General features: G+C 45.7%; 1 long non-coding RNA gene across 2 annotated transcripts; it reads right to left on the bottom strand.

The window, feature by feature from the left end:
- Positions 1-8,525: 8,525 nt before the first annotated feature.
- Positions 8,526-20,564, bottom strand: LOC126946864 (uncharacterized). Of its 2 annotated transcripts, none has more exons than XR_007722784.1 (3): positions 18,935-20,564; positions 10,612-14,531; positions 8,526-8,781 (listed from the first exon to the last, which is right to left on the bottom strand). It is a non-coding gene; the product is annotated as an uncharacterized LOC126946864 (long non-coding RNA). The 2 variants fall into 2 exon arrangements; XR_007722785.1 differs by having other exon boundaries at positions 12,484-14,531; positions 18,935-20,553.
- Positions 20,565-21,380: the final 816 nt, after the last annotated feature.

Genomic DNA, 21,380 nt, shown 5'->3' with positions numbered 1-21,380 from the left:
TGGCAATGATGGTGATGGTGATGATGACCATGGCAAAGATGCTAGTGATGGTGACGGTGATGATGGTGATGATGATAATTTCAGGCTTGGAAAGAGTTACAGGAACCCCAAACAGAGAAAGTTCCCATCCATGCACTTAAAATTTTCTCCGGGGGGACCTGAGACACAGGTGATGGAAACCAAGCCTTCTTCCACTGTCAGTGTTCGTTTTTGTCGTTTTTCCTCCAATATATTGAAGATGAATTCTTTTGTAAACATAGTGAAATTGAATCACTGAAAAATCGGAGTAAAGATACGCAACACACAAGCTCAATTTGTTATTATGATGATCGTAGCCCACAGACCTCAAATACCTTTCAGTAAGTACCAGCAGAGTCAACATAATTTAGGAAAATCATGGCAAATGTTTCTGAATGCTTAGTTTTGTTACAAACCAGGAGCCAATGCTTTGTGGACACCCAGGAGCCCCAGGGTTTGAGGTTCTGTCTCTTCTCAGCATCTGCACAGGCAGAGCTCTGCTGTGGATGGCATCCTGGTATCTACCCTCTGCTCTCTTCTCTTTCCATTTTCAAAGACTATTTTTAAAAAATTATTCTTTATCCAGTCCATCATTGATGGGCATTTGGGTTGGTTCCAAGTCTTTGCTATTGTGAACAGTGCTGCAATAAACACACGTGTGCATGTGTCTTTATAGTAGAATGATTTATAATCCTTTGGGTATATACCCAGTCATGGGATTACTGGGTCAAATGGGACTGCTGGGTCAAATGGTATTTCTGCTTCTAGGTCCTTGAGGAATCGCCACACTGTCTTCCACAATCGTTGAACCAATTTACACTCCCACTAATAGTGTAAAAGCGTTCCTATTTCTCCACATCCTCTCAACATTTGTTGTTTCCTGACTTTTTAATGATCGCCATTCTAACGGGCATGAGATGGTATATCTCATTGTGGTTTTGATTTGCAATTCTCTAATGACCAGGGATGATGTATATTCCACGAGTATACACCATGGAATACTATGCGGCCATAAAAAAGGATGAGTTCATGTCCTTTGCAGGGACATGGACTAAGCCGGAAACCATCCTTCTCAGCAAACTAACACAAGAACAGAAAACCAAACACCGCATGTTCTCACTCATAAGTGGGAGTTGAACAATGAGAACACATGGACACAGGAAGGGGAACATCACACACCGGGGTCTGTCAGGGGGAGCGGGGCAGGGGAAGGGATAGCATTAGGAGAAATACCTAATGCAAATGACGCGTTAATGGGTGCAGCAAACCACTATAGCACATGTATAACTATGTAACCAACTTGCACATTCTGCACATGTACCCCAGAACTTAAAAGTATAATTAAAAAAAACAAAACAAAGAAATATCTTTTATTGAGGTGAAATTCATACAGCCTAAAATCAACTGTTTCGAAGTGGACAATTCGGGGGCAATTAGTCCATTCACAGTGTTGTACAACCACTACCTCTGTCTAGGTTGAGAATATTTTCATTATCTCAAAGAGAGATCTATTCTCATGAGCAATTACTCGTCATTCCCCGTTCTTTCATCCTCTGGTAACCATGACGCCACTTTGAGTCTATGGATTTACCTATTCTGGACATATCATGTATATTGAGGCAGACAACGTGTGTGCTTGTGTATCTGGCATCTTTCACTGAACATGAAGTTTTTCAAAGGTTCATCCACGCCATAGCACCTGCCAGTGCTCCATTCTTTTTCCTGGCTGCATAATATTCCACTGTGTGCATGGGCCACATTCTGTTTATCCATTCATGCACGGATGGACCCTTGGGCTATCTCTGCCTTTTGACTATTGTGAATAATGCTGGCGGGACCATGTACCTGTTTGAGCTCCTGTTTTTAATTCTTTGGGGTCTGTACCTAGGAGTGAAGTTGCTGGGTCATATGGATGCTTTCTTTTTGAGGAACCACAAAACCATTTTCCATTAGAAGCATTATTTTTTTTTTAGACTGAGTTTCACTCTTGTTGCCCAGGCTGGAGTGAAATGGCACAATCTCGGCTCACTGCAACCTCCACCTCCCAGGTTCAAGCGATTCTCTTGCCTCAGCCTCCCGAGTAGCTGGGATTACAGGTGCGTGCCACTACAGCCGGCTAATTTTTGTATTTTTAGTAGAGACGGAGTTTCGTCATGTAGGCCAGACTGATCTCCAACACCTGACCTCAGGCGATCCTAAAGTGACCACCTCGGCCTCCCAAAGTGCTGAGATTACAGGCATGTGCCACCACTCCCGGTTAATTTTTGTATTTTTAGTGGAGATGGGGTTTCATCATGTTGGCCAGGCTGGTCTTGAACTACTGACCTCAGGCAATTCACCCACATTGGTCTCCCAAAGTGCTGGGATCACGGGAGTGATCCACCGCTCCTGGCCAACATACACATTATTTAAAAATGTTGAAATCAGGCCTGGTGCGATGGCTCATGCCTGTAATTCCTGCACATTGGGAGGCCAACGGGGGCAGATCACATGAGACCAGGAGTTTGAGACCAACCTGACCAACATGGAGAAACCCCGTCTTTACTAAAAATATAAAATCAGTCGGGTGTGGTGGTGGAAGGCCTGTAATCTCAGCTACTTGGGAGGCTGAGGCAGGAGAATCGCTTGAACCTGGGAGGTGGAAATTGCAATGAGCCGAGATCGTGCCACTGCACTCCAGCCTGGGTGACACAGTGAGACTCCGTCTCAAAAAAAAAAAAAAAAAAAAAAGGCCGGGCACAGTGGCTCATGCCTGTAATCCCAGCACTTTGGGAGACAGGGGCAGGTGGATCACAAGGTCAGGAGATCAAGACCATCCTGGCTAACACAGTGAAACCCCATCTCTACTAAAAATACAAATAAAAATTGGCCGGGCGTGATGGTGGGCGCCTGTAGTCCCAGCTACTCAGGAGGCTGAGGCAAGAGAAGGGTGTGAATCCAGGAGGTGGAGTTTGCAGTGAGCCGAGATCGCGCCACTGCACTCCAGCCTGGGGGACAGAGCGAGACTCCATCTCAAAAAAAAGAAAAAAAAAAAGTTGAGATGCTGGAAAAGGATTAGCTCCTGGCTCCTGTGTCCCACACTTTGATACGCACCTGCCGTGTCGATGCATCCTTTGTGAGTGTGATGCTTGGCCTCTGGGTTCCTTTGTCCTGCATGGTTTTTGAGGCATTTCCTTACTTGTTTTGTAGACACAGAGCAAGAAACAGAAACCCCCTTGCAGCTCAACAGGACACAAACAAGAAATACCATCAGGGAAGCTTGACTCCCAGGGGTTTACGTCCCCTGGGGAGCCACGGAAAACTCAGGAAGTCCTCAGACTGTCGCAGAAGATAGATGAAGAGTTTCGAGGGATGGAGCAGAGCCTGAGAGCCTGTGAGATCCCCGTAGCCGTCTGAGCCACCATGGCAGGGGCCCTTGTGTGTCATGTTCTCTGTAGACGGCTGCTTCCAACTCCAGGTTCTTTTCCATCGTCTGTCAACTCTGCCCTTGGCTTCAAAGTGCAAACAGCCCAGCCAGGCACGGTGGCTCACGCCTGTCATCCCAGCACTGTGGGAGGACGAGACCGGCGGATCACCTGAGGTCGGGAGTTCCAGACCAGCCTGACCAACAGGGAGAAACCCTGTCTCTACTGAAAATACAAAATTAGCCAGGTGTGGTGGCGGGCACCTGTCATCCCAGTTACTCGGGAGGCTGAGGCAGGAGAATCGCTTGAACCTGGAAGGTGGAGGCTTGCGGTGAGCCTAGATCGGACCACTGCACTCCACCCTGGGCAACAAGAGCAAAACTGCATCTCAAACAAACAAACCAAATGCAAACAGCCCAGCTAAGGTGAGCTATGAAATGTAGACATTTATAATCAAGACACATGCATTTTTCTTTTTATTTCTATTGTATTTATTTCTTCTTTTTTTGAGACGGAGTCTCTCATTCTGTTGCCCAGGCTGGAGTGCAGTGGCGTTATCTTGGCTCACTGCAACCTCCGCCTCCTGGGTTCAAGTGGTTCTCCTGCTTCAGCCTCCTGAGTAGCTGGGGCTACAGGCACCCACCACCATGTCCGGCTAATTTTTGTATTTTTACTACAGACAGGGTTTTGCCACGTTGGCCAGGCTGGTCTTGAACTACTGATCTCATGATCCACTCACCTCGACCTCCCAAAGTGCTGGATTACAGGCATGAGCCACCGCGCCTGGCCTATTTCTTGTAGTTTGAGACGGAGTCTTGCTCTGTCACCCAGGCTGGAGTATGGTGACATGATCTTGGCTCACTGCAACCTCTGCCTCCTGGGTCCAAGTGATTCTCCTGCCTCAGCCTCCTGAGTAGCTGGGGTTACAGGCACCCGCCACCATGTCCAGCTAATTTTTGTATTTTTACTAGAGACAGGGTTTTGCCATGTTGGTCAGGCTGGTCTCGAACTCCTGACCTCGTAACCCATCCACTTTGACCTCCCAAAGTGCTGGGATTACAGGCATAAGCCACCAAGCCTGGCTTATTTCTTCTTTTTTGAGACAGAGTCTCGCTCTGTCGCCCAGGCTGGAGTGCAGTGGTGTGATCTTGGCTCACTGCAACCTCTGCCTCCTGGATTCAAGCGATTCCCCTGCCTCATCCTCCCAAGTCCCTGGGGTTACAGACACCCACCATCACACCGCCTAACTTTTGTATTTTTACTGCAGACGGGGTTTTGTGATGTGGGCCAGGCTGGTCTTGAACTCCTGACCTGAGGTGATCTCCCTGCCTTGCCCTAATAAAGTGTTGAGATTACAGGTGTGTGCCACCATCACCGGTTAATTTTTGTATTTTTAGTAGAAACGGGGTTTCCGCATGTTGCCCAGGCTGGTCTCGAACTCCTGACCTCAAGGGATCCACCCACCTCAGCCTCCCCAAGTGCTGGGACTACAGGCGTGAGCTACCACACCTGGCCAATCTATGCATTTTTACTAAAAAAAAAAAAAAAAAAAAGTCGAAATGCTGACATCAGCGTCCGTTCCCATGACCTCCTGGATGAGAAGTCACAGGTAGAAAAAGGATGGGAGATGCAAATCACGCACAAAACCGTCAACCACAACCACACAAAAAATGTGCTGTCACGTCCCCAGAGCAGCCTCAACACAAATCTGAGCATCTGGGGTTCCTGGAGTCTGGACTCTGATACACGGCCACATTTCCCCTGCTAGCAAATGACAATGGTATCCTGCAGAGCGGAAACCATGAGCCAGGAGGGCCGTCCCTGGCTGTTTAAAATCAGAATGCCCATGTGCCAGGAGGACAGGATACATTTTTTTTTGTGGAGAGCAGCCAGGGTTCAAGTGTAATAACCCAGTAATTATCCTGCTGGGGGAAGCCAGGATCGTCGGGGGAGTGGAGCAAAGAGCGGAGATGGTATCGATGGTGATAAAAACGCTGGCGTTTTCATGAACAGCCTGCTTTACCCACAGGACCCTCTTCTTGCATTCGGCTGAGGGGATAATTACAAATAATGAGAAGCGTCTGCTCTCAATGCATTGAAGCCTCTGGCGTTTGCTAAAGGAAGGGAGGAGTGTGAAAAATACGTATTTTACTATGAATGAGTCAAAGAAAGATTTCAGGACAAAAGAGACCAGCCAAGAAAAGGAGAATGTTAATCCTTGTCCCAGACCCTTTTATAACCGTTCTCCTGGCTCCAATAATTAATGTATTTGATTTGGCTCAAAGAGACAAGGGTTAACATCAAAAAAAAAAAAAAAAAAAAAAAGGCTTGCTAAGATCTGAGAAGAAAATGACTAGAGAAGGAATTTACAGTCATCAAAGGGGGATACATTTGTCCGTAGCACATATGAAGTCAAAACAAAAATTCACATCAGAAACTCACAGCCTCTGGCCGGGCGCGGTGCCTCACGCCTGTCATCCCAGCACTTTGGGAGGCTGAGGCGGGTAGATCGCCTGAGGTCAGGAGTTCAACACCAGCCTGGCCAACATGCTGAAACCCCATGTCTACTAAAAATACAAAAATTAGCCAGGTTGGTGGCTCATGCCTATAATCCCGGCACTTTGGGGGACCAAGGCAGGTGGATCACCTGAGGTCGGGAGTTCGAGACCAGCCTGGCCAACATGGTGAAACCCCATCTCTACAAAAAATACAAAAATTAGCCGGCTGTGGTGGCGGGTGCCTGTAATCCCAGCTACTGGGGAGGCTGAGGCAGGAGAATTGCTTGAACCCAGGAGGCAGAGGTTGCAGTGAGCTGAGATCACGCCACTGTACTTCAGCCTGGGAGACAGAGCAAGACACTGTCTCAAAAAAAAAAAAAAAAAAAAAAAAAAAAAAAAAAAAATCAAATCATGGACTAAACGACTTCTCTGAATCCAGGTACATTCGGGTTTTTCTTGGAACGAAGCAAGTGAACCTTTTCAGACTCTTTCTGAACTTGGGCGTGTCTGCTTGCTGTGTGTTTCTGGGCTCCTTGCTTCCTCTCCCTTTTCTTCACCTCTTCCCTACATTTAAACAGTGGGATTTCCCCCATAGCTGTCTCACTCCTTGTTCCTAAAACTTTAGCCGTCATCTCATCTGAAATTTTTTTTTTTTTTTTTTTAGGTGGAGTCTTGCTGTGTTGCCCAGGCTGGAGGGCAGTGGTGCGATCTCAGCTCACTGCAACCTCCGCCTCCCGGGTTCCAGCGATTTTCCTGCCTCAGCCTCCCGAGTCGCTGGGATGACGCCACCACACCCAGGTAAGTCTTTATATTTTTGATAGAGATGGGGTTTCACCATGTTGGCCAGGCTGGTCTTGAACTCCCCACCTCAGGTGATCCGCCCGCCTCGGCCTCCCAAAGTGCTGATGACAGGCAGGATCCACCACGCCTGGCTGTCATCTTAAATTTCTTACAGAAAAAAAAAAAAATCACAATGTATTGTCACAGGAAACTACTTCTCACCTTGCCAACTTTCAATTTTGCAGTGCAATCAACAAAGGCAACTTTCAGAGCAGAAAGTGACACAGTATTAATTGTATCTTGCGGAAATCCACGTGTCTTGCACATGAAATCTGCCTTGTGTGTCACTGGAGGGCAAAGCCGTGAGGAAAAGAATTGCTTTCCACGGCTGAGCTTCTACTCAATGCCGGGTGTTTAAAACACGGTGTGGACTCAGTGGCTGTGAACAGGCCTGAGATGTCGTGTGAGGAAGGTAGGTTACCAGGCTCCTGGCCAAAAGCAGACTCTATGGAACTTGTCACAAAATGCAAAACTGTAATATAAACATCTCCAAGACACTTAGAAAGTAGCAATGGGCATACTCGCTGAGGAGGAGGGAAAACAAGCATAAAGGTATTCTCAGCCTTCCGGGCGTGTGAGAAGTCGGCCGTTCTGACCCCTCTCTGATGGCTAAATTTTCATGACCGGGTAAGAAAAGAGGGGCCCCTGGAGATTCTATCCTGCCACCGACTGACTGAGGACCAAGTTCTTTATGTGTATTTATTTCTTTGTTTATTTATTTTGAGACGGAGTCTTGCTCTGTTACCCAGGCTGGAGTGCAGTGGCGCGATCTCGGCTCACCGTAACCTCCACCTCCCGGGTTCAAGCGATTCTCCTGCCTCAGCCTCCCGAGTCGCTGGGACTACAAGTGCCCGCCACCACGCCTGGCTAATTTTTTTGTATTTTAGTAGAGACGGGGTTTCACCGTGTTGGTCAGGCTGGTCTCGAATTCCTGGCCTCGTGATCTGCCCACCTAAGTGCTGGGATGACAGGCGTGTGAGCCACCGCGCCCAGCTTTCTTAATGAGCCGTGAAAAATCAGTGGTTCTAAGAATAAGACCAGGATATATTATTTACGTAAATAAGGATTTATGATTTTCATGTTTATTAAAACTTTTTTTCAAAGGCAGCGTTCTATTTAAATAAAGGATGGAAAAAGCTGTGCACAGGTCAGGGGTCTATGACGGCTTCTGCTGGCTGTAGTTTTGTATCTGCTGGGGCAGGTTGACTTCCCAGGCGGTCTTCCGGCTTTTCTGTCTTTCTTCTTTTCTCCAACACAAATGACCTGTTCTCACCCTTTCCGCGTGCTCACCTACCCTTATCCTCATCGTCTCGTGCAAGAACCCTGATGAGCTGTGAGACTCTTTTTTTTTTTTTTAAAGACGGAGTCTTGCTCTGTCACCCAGGCTGGAGTGCAGTGGTGCAATCCAACCTCGGCCTCCCAGGTTCAAGCAATTCTTCTGCCTCAGCCTCCCGAGTAGCTGGGACTACAGGCGCCTGCCACCACGCCCGGCTAATTTTTGTATTTTTAGTAGAGACGGGGTTTCACCATGTTGGTCAGGCTGGTCTTGAACTCCTGACCTCAGGTGATCCACCCTCCTCGGCCTCCCAAAGTGCTGGTTTTGCAGGCGTGAGCCACCGCACCTGACCCACCTGTGAGACTCTTAAGACCCAACTGAACTGTGAGGCTTTTAAGATCCCCCCTCCTCCCCTCGTAAAGCGGGTATCCTACTGGAACAGTTGGGTTTAGAGCTACCCTCTGAAATTTCTACTTCTGTAGTAAGTAGTTTTTGATACTCACTCCTTAACAAATTGTCAAACGCCACCAGCATCCCCCCTCGCTCTCTCGTTTTTTCTCAATCGAATTCCAATGTCAAAGACATTAGGAGGAACAATAGTATCAGGGAAAGAATAAGTTCTTGGCGTCTGGTCTCAAAAGCCGGCAGGGTCATTGTGTTTACCCACAGGGATTCTGAAGATCGTGCTGGCGTGCCCGTGCGAACTTCTTCTCGTTGTATGAGCTGGTATACAGTGAAGCATTGTCTGGGTAGAGAAAGGTCACTTACTGTGTCAGAGGGCATCGAAAACAAACAAGCACAATCAATAAAGAACAGAAAAGCCCCCTGCTATTCTATGTATTTATATGCTCCAGCTCCTATCTTTTGATATAGACCACCAATTTCTTAAAAAACGGCATGGAAAACTAGTATTTTTTCATCAAGTTTTTTATTTAAAAAACTGGATGAAAGACTACTTTTTTTTTTTTTTGAGATGAAGTTTCAGTCTTGTTGCCCAGGCTAGAGTATAATGGCACAATCTCAGCTCACCGCAACCTCCGCCTCCCAGGTTCAATGATTCTCCTGCCTCAGCCTCCCAAGTAGCTGGGACTACAGGCATGCACCAACATGCCTAATTTTGTATTTTTGGTAGAGACGGGGTTTCACCATGTTGGTCAGGCTGGTCTCGAACTCCCGACCTCAGGTGATCCACCCGCCTCGGCCTCCCAAAGTGTTGGGATGACAGGCGTGAGCCACCGCGCCCAGCCGAAAAACTAATATTTTTAAAGATCCTTAATTAAGCCACAGAATTGCAAGAAAGCACCAAGGCATATTCATTAATTTGGTCAGCAGGTTGTTCAACAAATGCGGATTTATTTCCCGCTGACTGATAAGACGGTAGATAAAGTAGATAAAGAATCGATAACCTCTGGGCTGAAGAAGTCCACAGTTCTAAAGGGATTCTGCAATTCATTCTCTAATTTCAAATAAGTGTGGTTTAAATAATCTCAGATGATTGGTTCCTACAGGTGTTCAAATGTCAAGGGTTTTATAAACTGCTGAAGTTATTATGGTTTTATGTCCTAGTGTTGGCGGTGACTAAAAATAAGAACTAAATACGTTTAAGGGATGTGAGTTTAAAAATAGAATACTACAATAATTTAAAATGGGCCGGGTGTGGTGGCTCACACCTGTAATCCCAACGCTTTGGGAGTCCAAGGTGGGCGGATTACCTGAGGTCAGGAGTTCGAGACCAGCCTGGCCAACATGGTGAAACCCTGTCTCTACTAAAAATACAAAAATTAGCTGGGCGTGGTGGCAGGCACCTGTAGTCCCAGTCACTTGGGAGGCTGAGGCAAGAGAATCGCTTGAACCCAGGAGGTGGAGGTTGCAGTGAGCAGAGATTGCAGCACTGCACTCCAGCCTGGGTGACAGAGTGAGACTCCATCTGAAAAAAGAAAACAAAAAATTAAAAATGGCCAGTGACAGCCAGGCGCGGTGGCTCACGCCTGTCATCCCAGCACTTTGGGAGGCCGAGGTGGGCGGATCACGAGGTCAGGAGTTCGAGACCATCCTGGCAAACACGGTGAAACCCCATCTCTACTAAAAATACAAAAAATTAGCCAGGCATGGTGGCGGGCACCTGTAGTCCCAGGTACTAGGGAGGCTGAGGCAGGAGAATGGTATGAACCTGGGAGGCGGAGCTTGCAGTGAGCTGAGATCGTGCCACTGTACTCCAGCCGGGGCAACAGAGCGAGACTCCCTCCCAACTCTGTCTTAAAGAAGAGGAAGGAAGGGAGGGAGGGAGGGAGGGAGGGAGGGAGGAAGGAAGGAAGGGATTCTGTTTCAAAAAAAAAGAAAAAGAAAGAAACAGGAACAAGAAGGAAGGAAGGAAGGAAACTGTCTCAAAAAGAAAGAAAAGAGAAAAGAAAGAAGAAAGAGAAAAAAAAAGAGAAAAAGAGAGAGAAGGAAGGAAGGAGGGAAGGAAGGAAGAAGGAAGGAAGGGGAAAGGAAAGGAAGAAGGGAAGGAAGGAAGGAAGGAAAGGAAGGAAGGAAGGAAATACATAAGCCATTGCAACCGCAGAACATCATTCACCTTTCATGAGGTGAAGGCAAACACCCGTTCCCTTTGTCTCCAGATTTCAGTTCCCAAGGTCATAGCCTAAAGTCCCTGGAAGGAATTATTTCTCTGCTGAGCCCTTTCCTCAGAAACTTGAGTAAAGCCAGGAATGTCAGTTGCAGGTTTTCACATGTCTCCAGTGAACTGTGTGGAAGGGAAGGCATTTTCCACATGGATTCTTTTCGGTGAAGATAAAGATGCTGTCAGAGACTGGTGGAAAATAAGAATAATTTTCAAAGAGAGAAAAGACTTTTGGTGATGCCAGCCTAATTTCTTCTAATTCCCTTCTGCAAAACAAAGAGCAGATGGGCCCAAAAACCTATTGGGGGAAAAAAAGTGCATGGGTATTTTATAGAGAAATCAGCAAACGAAGAGGAGTGCATACATGGAAAAGATTGAATTTGTTCCTGCTCTTGACAAGTAGGAGAAATACTGAATAATCGTTAGGATTGTTGAGGACTATAATAAGAATGACAAGAACATTCTGAGCACTTACTAAGAACCAAGCCCTGTGTCCAATTCTTGATTTAAAACAATTCATTTCATTTTCTCAGAAAACCAGAAAGTTAATACAGGTTGAGGATCTTTTATCTGAAATGCCTGGGACTGGAAGTGTTTCAAACATTTTTTTTCAGATTTTGTTATATTTGTATATTTAATGAGATATCTTGGGATTGGGCTCTTTTCTAAATGCAAAATTTGTTTATGTTTCACATGCATCTTTTTCTTTTTTTTTTTTTTTTTGAGATAGAGTCTTGCTCTGGCACCCAGGCTGGAGTGCAGTGGCACGATCTCAGCTCACTGCAACCTCCGCCTCCTAGGTTTAAGGGATTCTCCTACCTCAGCCTCCCAGTAGCTGGGATGACAGGTGCATGCTGCCACACCTGGCTAATTTTTTTGAATTTTTAGTGGAGACAGGGTTTCACCATGTTGGTCAGGCTGGTCTCGAACCCCTGACCTCAAATGATTCACCCGCCTCGGCCTCCCAAAGTGCTGGAGTTACAAGCATGAGCCACCACGCCCGGCCTCATAAGCGTCTTATACAGATGACCTGAGGTAATTTTATACATTTTAACAATTTTGTGCATATAACAAAGTTTTGACTGCATTTTGACTGTGACTTTGCACATAAGATCAAGAGTTCCTTATCCTTCATCAATGAACATCCTGACACATACCACCTTAGTATATCATTGTAATTTTCCACTTGTGGCACCACGCTGGTGCTCAAATAGTTTCAGATTTTGGAGCATTTCAGGTTTTGGACTTCCAGATGAGGAACGGTCAACCTATATTATCATTCCTACATTTTATAGAAGAGGGAACTAGGAGCCAGGTGCGGTGGTTCACGCCTGTCATCCCAGTACTTTGGGAGGCTGAGGCGGGTGGATCACGAGGTCAAGAGATCAAGACCATCCTGGCTAACACGGTGAAACCCCGTCTCTAGTAAAAATACAAAAATGAGCCGGGTGTGGTGGCAGGCGCTGGAGTCCCAGATACTTGGGAGGCTGAGGCAGGAGCATCACTTGAACCCGGGAGACGGAGGTTGCAGTGAGCCGAGATCACGCCACTGCACTCCAGCCTGGGCGACGGAGCAAGACTCCATCTCAAACAAAAGAAGAAGAAGAAGAAAGAAGAAAAAAGAGGGGAAGGGGAAGGAAGAAGAAGGGGAAGAAGAAAGAAGGGGAGGAAGAAGAAAGAAGAAGAAAGAGGAAGAAGAAAGAAGAAGAAGAAGGAAGAAGGAAGAAGAGGAAGAAGAAAAGAAACTTGAAAGAGTGTGTGAACAGAGTCTCGTTCCTTTCATGACTTTTTAGGATACATGGAAGATTCAAACACAAGGAGTCTCACCTTAGACCCCGATGCCTCCTGCCATCCATAAGCTCAAGCAATAAAGACCCTTCTCCCAGTTCTCAGCCTCCATCTGCTGAGGGCTGCGTAGTGTCTGCTGAGGGCTTGCTCTATCTCTGCTTCAGAGATGGTGCTTTCCTGGTGTTCTCACATGGCAGAGGGGCAGAAGGAGCCAGCAGAATCTGTCAAGCTCATGCATGAGGGCAGTCATCCTACCTCCTGATGGCCCACGCTTCCTAATACCCATTATCTGGGGGGTTAAGTTCCGACACGTGAATTTGGCAGAGGCACCATCATCCAGACTATAGCCATGTTCTTGTGCCTGATTCCAAGTCTGGGGCACATGCGTCTGACTAATGGGAGCTCCATCATCGGCCAGTACCTTAGAAGACTGCCATTTGTCTTTCTTGGGAGGAGTCAGGACGTTCTTCACCATGCAGGTCTCTTCCAGTGGGATTTCTCCAGACTCAGGCATGCTGTCTCCTGCTAGACCGCTAGGACCGGAAAAAAAGGAGGATGGCTCACAGCGTCACTAACTGGACAGAGGGGAGGGAGCAACCAGGGATGCCCGTTGGGTTTGAAATTTGTTTACATCTCTACTGCAAAGCAAGGACAGATGAATCGCACCAGCACCAATGATGAAAGGAGATATTGGAGGACAGGATCTCATTTTCTGAGGCGCTCCTGCTGCATCCCGATATTTCCACTACACTGTGTTTACCTCACTTCTCGTAAGGCATTCACAAGGGAGAAGCCACTTGTTGTTGCTAGAGATACATTTATTGAAAAGACAAAGCAAACCCACAACAGGCAAAAGCAAAATTTCCAGAGTCTGAAAATCATGATGCTGGTGAGAGGCAGAGAATGCATCGTTCCCACTTCAGAGCTGCTTTTCTGAGAGTTGCTATGACAATGATGGTTTCATTGCATGGTTTCAGAAATGCTATGGTTGGGATGTTTGTACCCCTCCATACCTCGTGCTGAAGTTTCATCACCAATGCTGAAAGTGGGGAGTAATGGGAGGTGTTTGGGTCACGGGAGTGGATTCCTCATGCACAGATTAGTGTTCATCCTTGAGAGTGTCTCTCTTATGAGTTCCCACGAAAGCTGGCTGTTCCAAAGAGCCTGGACGCTCCCCACTCTCTCTCGCTCGCTCTCTCTTGTGTCCTGTCTCTACATGTGGTCCCTGCACACCCGGCTCCCCTTCCTCTCTGTGTCCCCACCCAAATCGCATCTTCTAGCTCCCATCATTCCCATGGGTTGTGGGAGGGATCCAATGGGAGATGACTGAATTATGGGGGCGGGTCTTCCTCATGTTGTTCTCATGATAACGGACGGGTCTCACGAGATCTGCTGCCATCCATGTAAAACGTGACTTGCTCCTCCTTGCCTTCCACCATGATTGTGAGGCTTCCCTGGACATGTGGACCGGTAAGTCCAAAACAACCTCAGTCTCGGGTGTGGCTTTATCAGCAGTGTGAAAACAGAGGAATACACTCTCTCGCTCTGAGTGGAAGCAGCCCGAGGCCCTTACCAGATGCACATGTCCAATCTTGAACTTTCCAGCCAGCAGAATCATGAGCCAAATAAACCTCTTTTCTTTATAAATTATCCAGCCTCAGAGATTCCTTCACAGCAACACAAAACAGACGCAGCCAGAGAGTACGTAGGGAGCAAGTGAATTAGGTCAGAGTGACACGGGGCTCCTAGAAACTGGGGATTTACCACACACACCTGAGTGGAGGTAATGGTTGGAGATTAGCCTGAACACCCAGAAGGTCTGTCCTGTCAGGATAAAACCTCCCTCCTGCAAGCTCAGTCTTGATGTAAATGACACGCGATGTGTCCCAGAGACTGGATCCACATGAAAATGGCCTGGGGGTTAACATTAGCCTGTGCTTTGCGGTGAGATCCACGCAGGTTGGAGTCAGTGCTTAGCTGGTACACGACTCCTGCCTGACCTTGCAGATGAGGCTGATCTCCAATCTCCGACTTTCCCTTTGTGAGGATTCAATCCGGTACGCGCAGTTCCAGAGGCATCAGCTGTTCTAATGATAAGAGGGAATGATAATATGGACATTGCTGTCATTTCTATTGCAGATGGTTTCTTCTGCAAAGCCAGAGGTGGTATGTCTACGTTAGAGGACATGGGAACCCGGAATGGTGGGATTCTTACACTAACTCAATTGAACATTCTCAGAAAAGTGCATCAGACACGTTTACTGCTGCCTCTGCAGGTTGTGAGTTCTCAAAACACGTTACCTGATGCTCTTCCTTGAACACGCTCTTTCTTAGAAACTCCTTGCATATAGGCCGGGTGTGGTGGCTCATGCCTGTCATCCCAGCACCTTGGAAGGCTGAAGTGGGTGGATCATCTGAGGTCAGGCATTCGAGACCAGCCTGGCCAATATGGTAAAACCCCGTCTCTACTAAAAATGCAAAAATTGGCCAGGCTTGGTGGCGGGCGCCTGTAGTCTCAGCTACTCAGGAGGCTGAGGCAAGAGAATCCCTTGAACTCGGGAGGCGGAGGTTGCAGTGAGCCGAGATCGCACCACTGCACTCCAGCCTGGGTGACAGAGTGAGATTCTGTCTCAAACATCATCATCAAAGACACAAACAAAACCTCTTTGCATAGAAGCCTGTGATGGAAGGCAGACCCCGTGGGCAGCCATCATCTCTTCCCCAACAGCAGGCTGAAAGCTGTCACTTTGATGGCAAGGGGAGATCTCCAATTATCACATTGTCCAAACAGGCTCCAACTGAAGTCTCAGTAAGGTTGGCTACAGGAAGCGCTATCTGCTGTAATAAGTTATCATTTATCGGGCTGAAACAACACTAGTATATGGTCCTACAGTTCTAGAGGTCAGAACTACAACAATGAGCCTCCCTGGGCTAAAATCACGGTGTCAGCAGGCAGTGTCTCTTCCGGAGGCTCTAGGGGAGGAGCTGTTCCTTTGCGTTGTGCAGCTTTCAGAGCTGTGTTCCTTTCATTTCTCGGCCTGTCGCCCGTTCCTCCGTCTTCAAAGCCAGCAACATCGTACCTCGTTTTAGTCCTGACATCGTGTACTCTCTTGCTAGTCCAGTCTCCCTCTGCCTCCTTCTTAGAAAGATGCTGATGATGACATTGAGGATCCACGTCAATAATCCAGTATCATCCTCCCATCTCAAGATCATTAACTGAACTGCATCTTTAAAGTCCGTTACCATGTAATGTAACCCTATTCGTGTTTATGATGACATTGAGGATCCACGTCAATAATCCAATATCATCCTCCCATCTCAAGATCATTAACTGAACTGCATCTTTAAAGTCTGTTACCATGTAATGTAACCCTATTCGTGTTTATGATGACATTGAGGATCCACGTCAATAATCCAATATCATCCTCCCATCTCAAGATCATTAACTGAACTGCATCTTTAAAGTCTGTTACCATATAATGTAACCCTATTCGTGTTTTAGTGGTGTTGTTTGTTTGCTTATCTTTGTTTTTGAGATGAAGTCTGGCTCTGTCACCCAAGCTGGAGTGCAGTGGCGTGATCTCGGCTCACTGCAACCTCCACTTCCCGGGTTCAAGCGATTCTCCTGCCTTGGCATCCTGAGTGGCCAGGATTACAGGCTCGCACCACCACAGCCAGCTAATTTTCTTTTTTCCTCTTTTTTTTTTTTTTTTTGAGATGGAGTCTTGCTCTGTTGCCCAGGCTGGAGTGCAGTGGCGCAATCTTGAATCACTGCAACCTCCACCTCCTGGGTTCATGCCATTCTCCTGCCTCAGCCTCCTGAGTAGCTGGGACTGCAGGTGCCCGCCATCACGCCCAGTTAATTTTTTTTTTTTTTTGTATTTTTAGTAGAGATGGGGTTTCACTGCGTTAGCCAGGATGGTCTCAATCTCCTGACCTTGTGATCCACCCGCCTCGGCTTCCCAAAGTGCTGGGATTACAGGCGTGAGCCACCACGCCCGGCCAATTTGTATATTTTTAGTAGAGACGGGGTGTCGCCATGTGGGCCAGGCTGGTCTTGAACTCCTCACCTCAGGTGATCCACCCACCTCAGCCTCATTACAGGCTATTCATGGGTTTTAAGGATAAGGACCTGTATACGACGGGGCTGTAATTCAGCATGCCACAGCATTATTTTGTGGATGCACTCTGGGTACTATTCAAGAAGGCAGCATGAGAAATGGCATAGCCACCTTCCCTCAGGGAGCCGACAGGTAGAGCCCAGCCCGGGGCATCGTGTACTGGCAGAGGAGCTGTTGTGTTCGTTTCTGACCGATCAACGTGAGGGACACAGCTTCCTCCGCACACACCGAGGGGCGCACGCTGAAGCAGGTCATTAGGAGACCCGGGAGATCACAGCACCAGCTTAGCCAAATGAGGTTTCGGCAACGAGAGTCTGGTGCCAATATGATGGGTATTATTTAAGATTTTTAATCAAGCAGGAGAAACAAAGAGAACTGGGAAGGAGGAATAAAGTGCTGAAAAACATCTGCTCTTAAGTAACTTCATTTAAAGGAGAAAGAAACGGAGGCTCAAACCGAAGATGAATATTGACAATGATGTTTTTTGTTTCTTGTTTTGAGACGGAGTCCCGCGCTGTGGCCCAGGCTGGGGTGCAATGGCACGATCTTGGTTCACTGCAACCTCCGCCTCCCGGGTTCAAATGCTTCTCCTGCCTCAGCCTCCTGAGTAGCTGGGACTAGAGGCGCCCGCCACTACACTCCGCTAATTTTTGTATTTTTAGTAGAGATGGGGTTTCACCATATTGGCCAGGCTGGTCTCGAACTCCTGACCTCGTGATCTGCCTGCTTCAGCCTCCCAAAGTGCTGGGATGACAGGTGTGAGCCACCAGGCCCGGCCCTGACGATGATGTTTAAATAGGCAGAAAAAAAAAGGTGGTTTTGGCAAAGCAGAAAGCATTAAAAGGCACTGGGCTCAGTGTGTACAGCTTTGACTATAAACGGAAAAAGTCACAGGGAAGCTCTGGTTTATTTACATTATGAATAAAAACTTTTAAACTGGTGAATTGATTAAAAGTTTCAGCAAAAGACTAAAGACATATATTTTCTGGAAGCATCTGCAAGGGTTGGGTCAGTCACGTGGTCACGGAGCAGCGTTTAAAGCACCTGCTCCTTGAAGACCCCTGACCTGAGGATAACTTGAGGGATTTTCCAGGATGGGGTCCAGGGAAGTATATGAAGGATCCAAACATCATTTGGCTTTAAAAAAATCATTATGAAGAATTCGAAATATACAAACAATAGTCAAAGAGTAAAAACAAACCCTCATGGAAAAAAAGGAAAAAAATTGTCTCTATTTGAAGATGATACAATTGTCTTGATAGAAAATGTCAAATAAAAGGCCGGGCGCGGTGGCTCACACCTGTAATCCCAGCACTTTGGGAGGCCGAGGCGGGCGGATCACAAGGTCAGGAGACCGAGACCACAGTGAAACCCCGTCTCTACTAAAAATACAAAAAATTAGCCGGGCGCGGTGGCAGGCGCCTGTAGTCCCAGCTACTCAGGAGGCTGAGGCAGGAGAATGGCGTGAACCCAGGAGGCGGAGCTTGCAGTGAGCTGAGATCGCGCCACCGCACTCCAGCCTGGGCGACAGCGTGAGACTCCGTCTCAAAAAAAAAAAAAAAAAAAAAGAAAATGTCAAATAATCTGGAAAAGAACTTTCTAGAACTAATAAATGAGCTCAATACGTTCACAGGATACAAGATACATGTATAAAAATCCATTGTATTTCTATACAGTGACAATGAACAAGGGGAAACCAAAATACAAAATATGATACTATTTTAGGCCGGGTGTGGTGGCTCACGCCTGTAATCCCAGCACTTTGGGAGGCCGAGGCGAGTGGATCATCTGAGTTCAGCAGTTTGAGACCAGCCTGGCCAACATGGTGAAACCCGGTCTCCACAGAAAATACAAAAAAATTAGCTGGGCGAGGTGGCAGGTGCTTGTAGTCCCAGCTACTCAGGAGGCTAAGGCAGGAGAATCACTTGAACCCAGGAGGTGGAGGTTGCAGAGAGCCGAGATCGTGTCATTGTACTCCAGCCTGGGTTACAGAGCGAGACTCTGTCTCAAAGAAAAAACAAACTATTTTAAATTGCTCCAAAGAGAATGAGATACTTATATATAAATCTCTCCAAGCATATGTAGTTCTGTATGATAAAAATTATAAAATTCTCATGAAAAACATCAAAGAAGACCCAAATAAAGGAAAGGCACACTACGTTCATGGAGCACATTCACTACAGTAAAGAGATCCGTTCTCAATAAACTGATTTACAGAGTTAACAAAATTCAGGCTGGATGCAGTGGCTCACGCCTGCAATCCCAGCACTTTGGGAGGCTGAGGCAGGCGGATCACCTGAGGTCAAGAGTTTGAGACCAGCCCGGCCAACACGATGAAACCACGTCTCTAATAAAAATACAAAAATTACCTGGGTGTGGTGGAAGGCGCCTGTAATTCCAGCTACTTGGGAGGCTGAGGCAGAAATAATTGCTTGAACTCAGGAGGTGGAGGTTGCAGTGAGCTAAGACTGCGCCTGGGCTACAGAGCGAGAATCCGTCTCAAGAAACAAACAAACAAAATTCATATAAAAATCCAAGCATTTAAAAAATATACCTAGAAATTTTTTAAAAATATACATAGAAAAGATTATTGTAACATGTATAAAGCGATGGAAAAGCGAGTCGAAACCATTTTGAGAAAGAATTAAGTGACAGAGATCACACACGTTTTGGGCTTATTATATTGCTGTGATAAAATGGAGAGAGTATGGCACAGAACAAAGATAAGACACATAAATAAATGGAACAGCATAGAGAACCCAGAAACAAATACCTAGAATTATGTCCGACTAATTTTTGACAAGGGAGCAAAAGTAATTGAATGGAGGAGGAATATCCATTTCACTGAAATTTCTGGAGCAAGGAGACACACAGTGAGCAACATCAAAAAATGAATCGCAACCTCAACCTGCTAGCTTTGATACAAATTAACTCAAAATACAAAACCATTGCGTGCTGTGGCTTCTATAATCTCAAAAAAAAAAAAAATGAGTTGCATTTAACGATGGTATCTTCTACAGGAGGCCAAGGGACTATGATGATTCTCTTTTTTTTTCTTTTCTTTTCTTTTCTTTTGTTTTTGAGATGGAGTCTTGCTTTGTCACCCAGGCTGGAGTGCAGCAGTGTGATCTCGGCTCACTGCAACCTCCACCTCCTGGATTCAACAGATTCTCCTGCCTCAGCCTTCCGAGTATCTGGGACTACAGTCACCCACCACCACGCCTGGCTAATTTTTTTTTTTTTTTTTTGTATTTTTAGTAGAGACGGGGTTTCACCGTATTGGCCAGGCTGGTCTTGAACTCCTGACCTTGTGATCCATCCGCCTTGGCCTCCCAAAGTGTTGGGATGACAGGTGTGGGCCACCGCGCCCGGCCAACAAGTCTTTTTTTCATGGTCAAAATCAAAATCTAAATTGCAAAATTCAGAAAAAGCAATTTTACGGCTTATAAGGTGCTTACATAGGCCTGATGTTTTCCAGTGAGGGAGGAAAAGCCACACAAAAAAGAAATACTCTGAAGAAAGCGAAAAGACAAGACACAGAATGTGAGAAACTAGTGGAAAGACAATAAATTTCCTAAAGGACTTGTGGCCAACATTTAGGAAGCATAGTTACAAGTCATATGACGATTGCATCTGACCCAATAAAAATTAGAAAATAGAATCGAAAGGACTTGTCACTAAATAAGATGCTTAAGTAGCAAAATAAGCCTATGAAGAGGGTCTGTGTTACTTGGGGGTTCTGGAATGCAGAAAGCAGGACAGAGTTACAAACGCAAAGGCTGGACGTGGTGGCTCACGCCTGTAATCCCAGCACTTTGGGAGGCCAAGGCAGGCAGATCACGAGGTCAGGAGATTGAGACCATCCTGGCTAACACGGTGAAACCCCGTCTCTACTAAAAAAATAAAAAAAAATTAGCTGGGCATGGTGGTGGGCGCCTGTAGTCCCAGGTACTCGGGAGGCTGAGGCAGCAGAATGGCGTGAACCCAGGAAGCGGAGCTTGCAGTGAGCTGAGATCGTGCCACTGCACTCCAGCCTGGGTGACAGAGCAAGACTCTGTCTCAAAAAAAAAAAAAGTTAAACAACCTCTAAAAAAAGAAGTTGTAATTTTCTATATGTATACCTGTAGAAATAAATATATATATTTCTTATGTGTCTGTGTATGTATAAAATATATATTTTTATAATAAAATATATCTATATTATATAAGCATTATATAACATATGCAATATAATATAAATATATGTAATACATATGTATTATATTTAATATAAATATATATAAAATATATAATATATATTTAATATATACTATATACAAATATTTAATATATATTTAATATCTAACATATTTAATATATAACATAAAATATTTAATATATATTTAATATATAATACATATGTAATATATAATATAAATATAATACATATGTAATATAATATACGTATATAATACATAAGTATACAATACATATGCAATATAAGTATATAATACATATGTACATAATATACATATTTTAGTTAATATATGCGTAATATAAAACATATTTTATATATTTGTAATATTTACATATACACAGAGCAAATACATATTTTTATATTTTATATTATGAATATAAAATAGGTATAATATATTTTTTATTTTATATTACGTATATATATGCTATGCCAACTCTAACGGGTACCTTCTTTAATCATATTTTTTCGTCCGGTTTTGCAGTTCCATCTGGACTTGGAGCTGCCCTTTCAAAACGCCACAGCTGCTGTGTTCAGTCTGGTGAATGTCACATCCTGACTAAATTCTCAAAAGGAAGGGG

The sequence above is a fragment of the Macaca thibetana genome, chromosome X (assembly GCF_024542745.1).
Source record: "Macaca thibetana thibetana isolate TM-01 chromosome X, ASM2454274v1, whole genome shotgun sequence".
NCBI classification, from domain to species: Eukaryota; Metazoa; Chordata; class Mammalia; order Primates; family Cercopithecidae; genus Macaca; species Macaca thibetana.
This window is presented reverse-complemented; position numbering and strand designations above follow the sequence as displayed.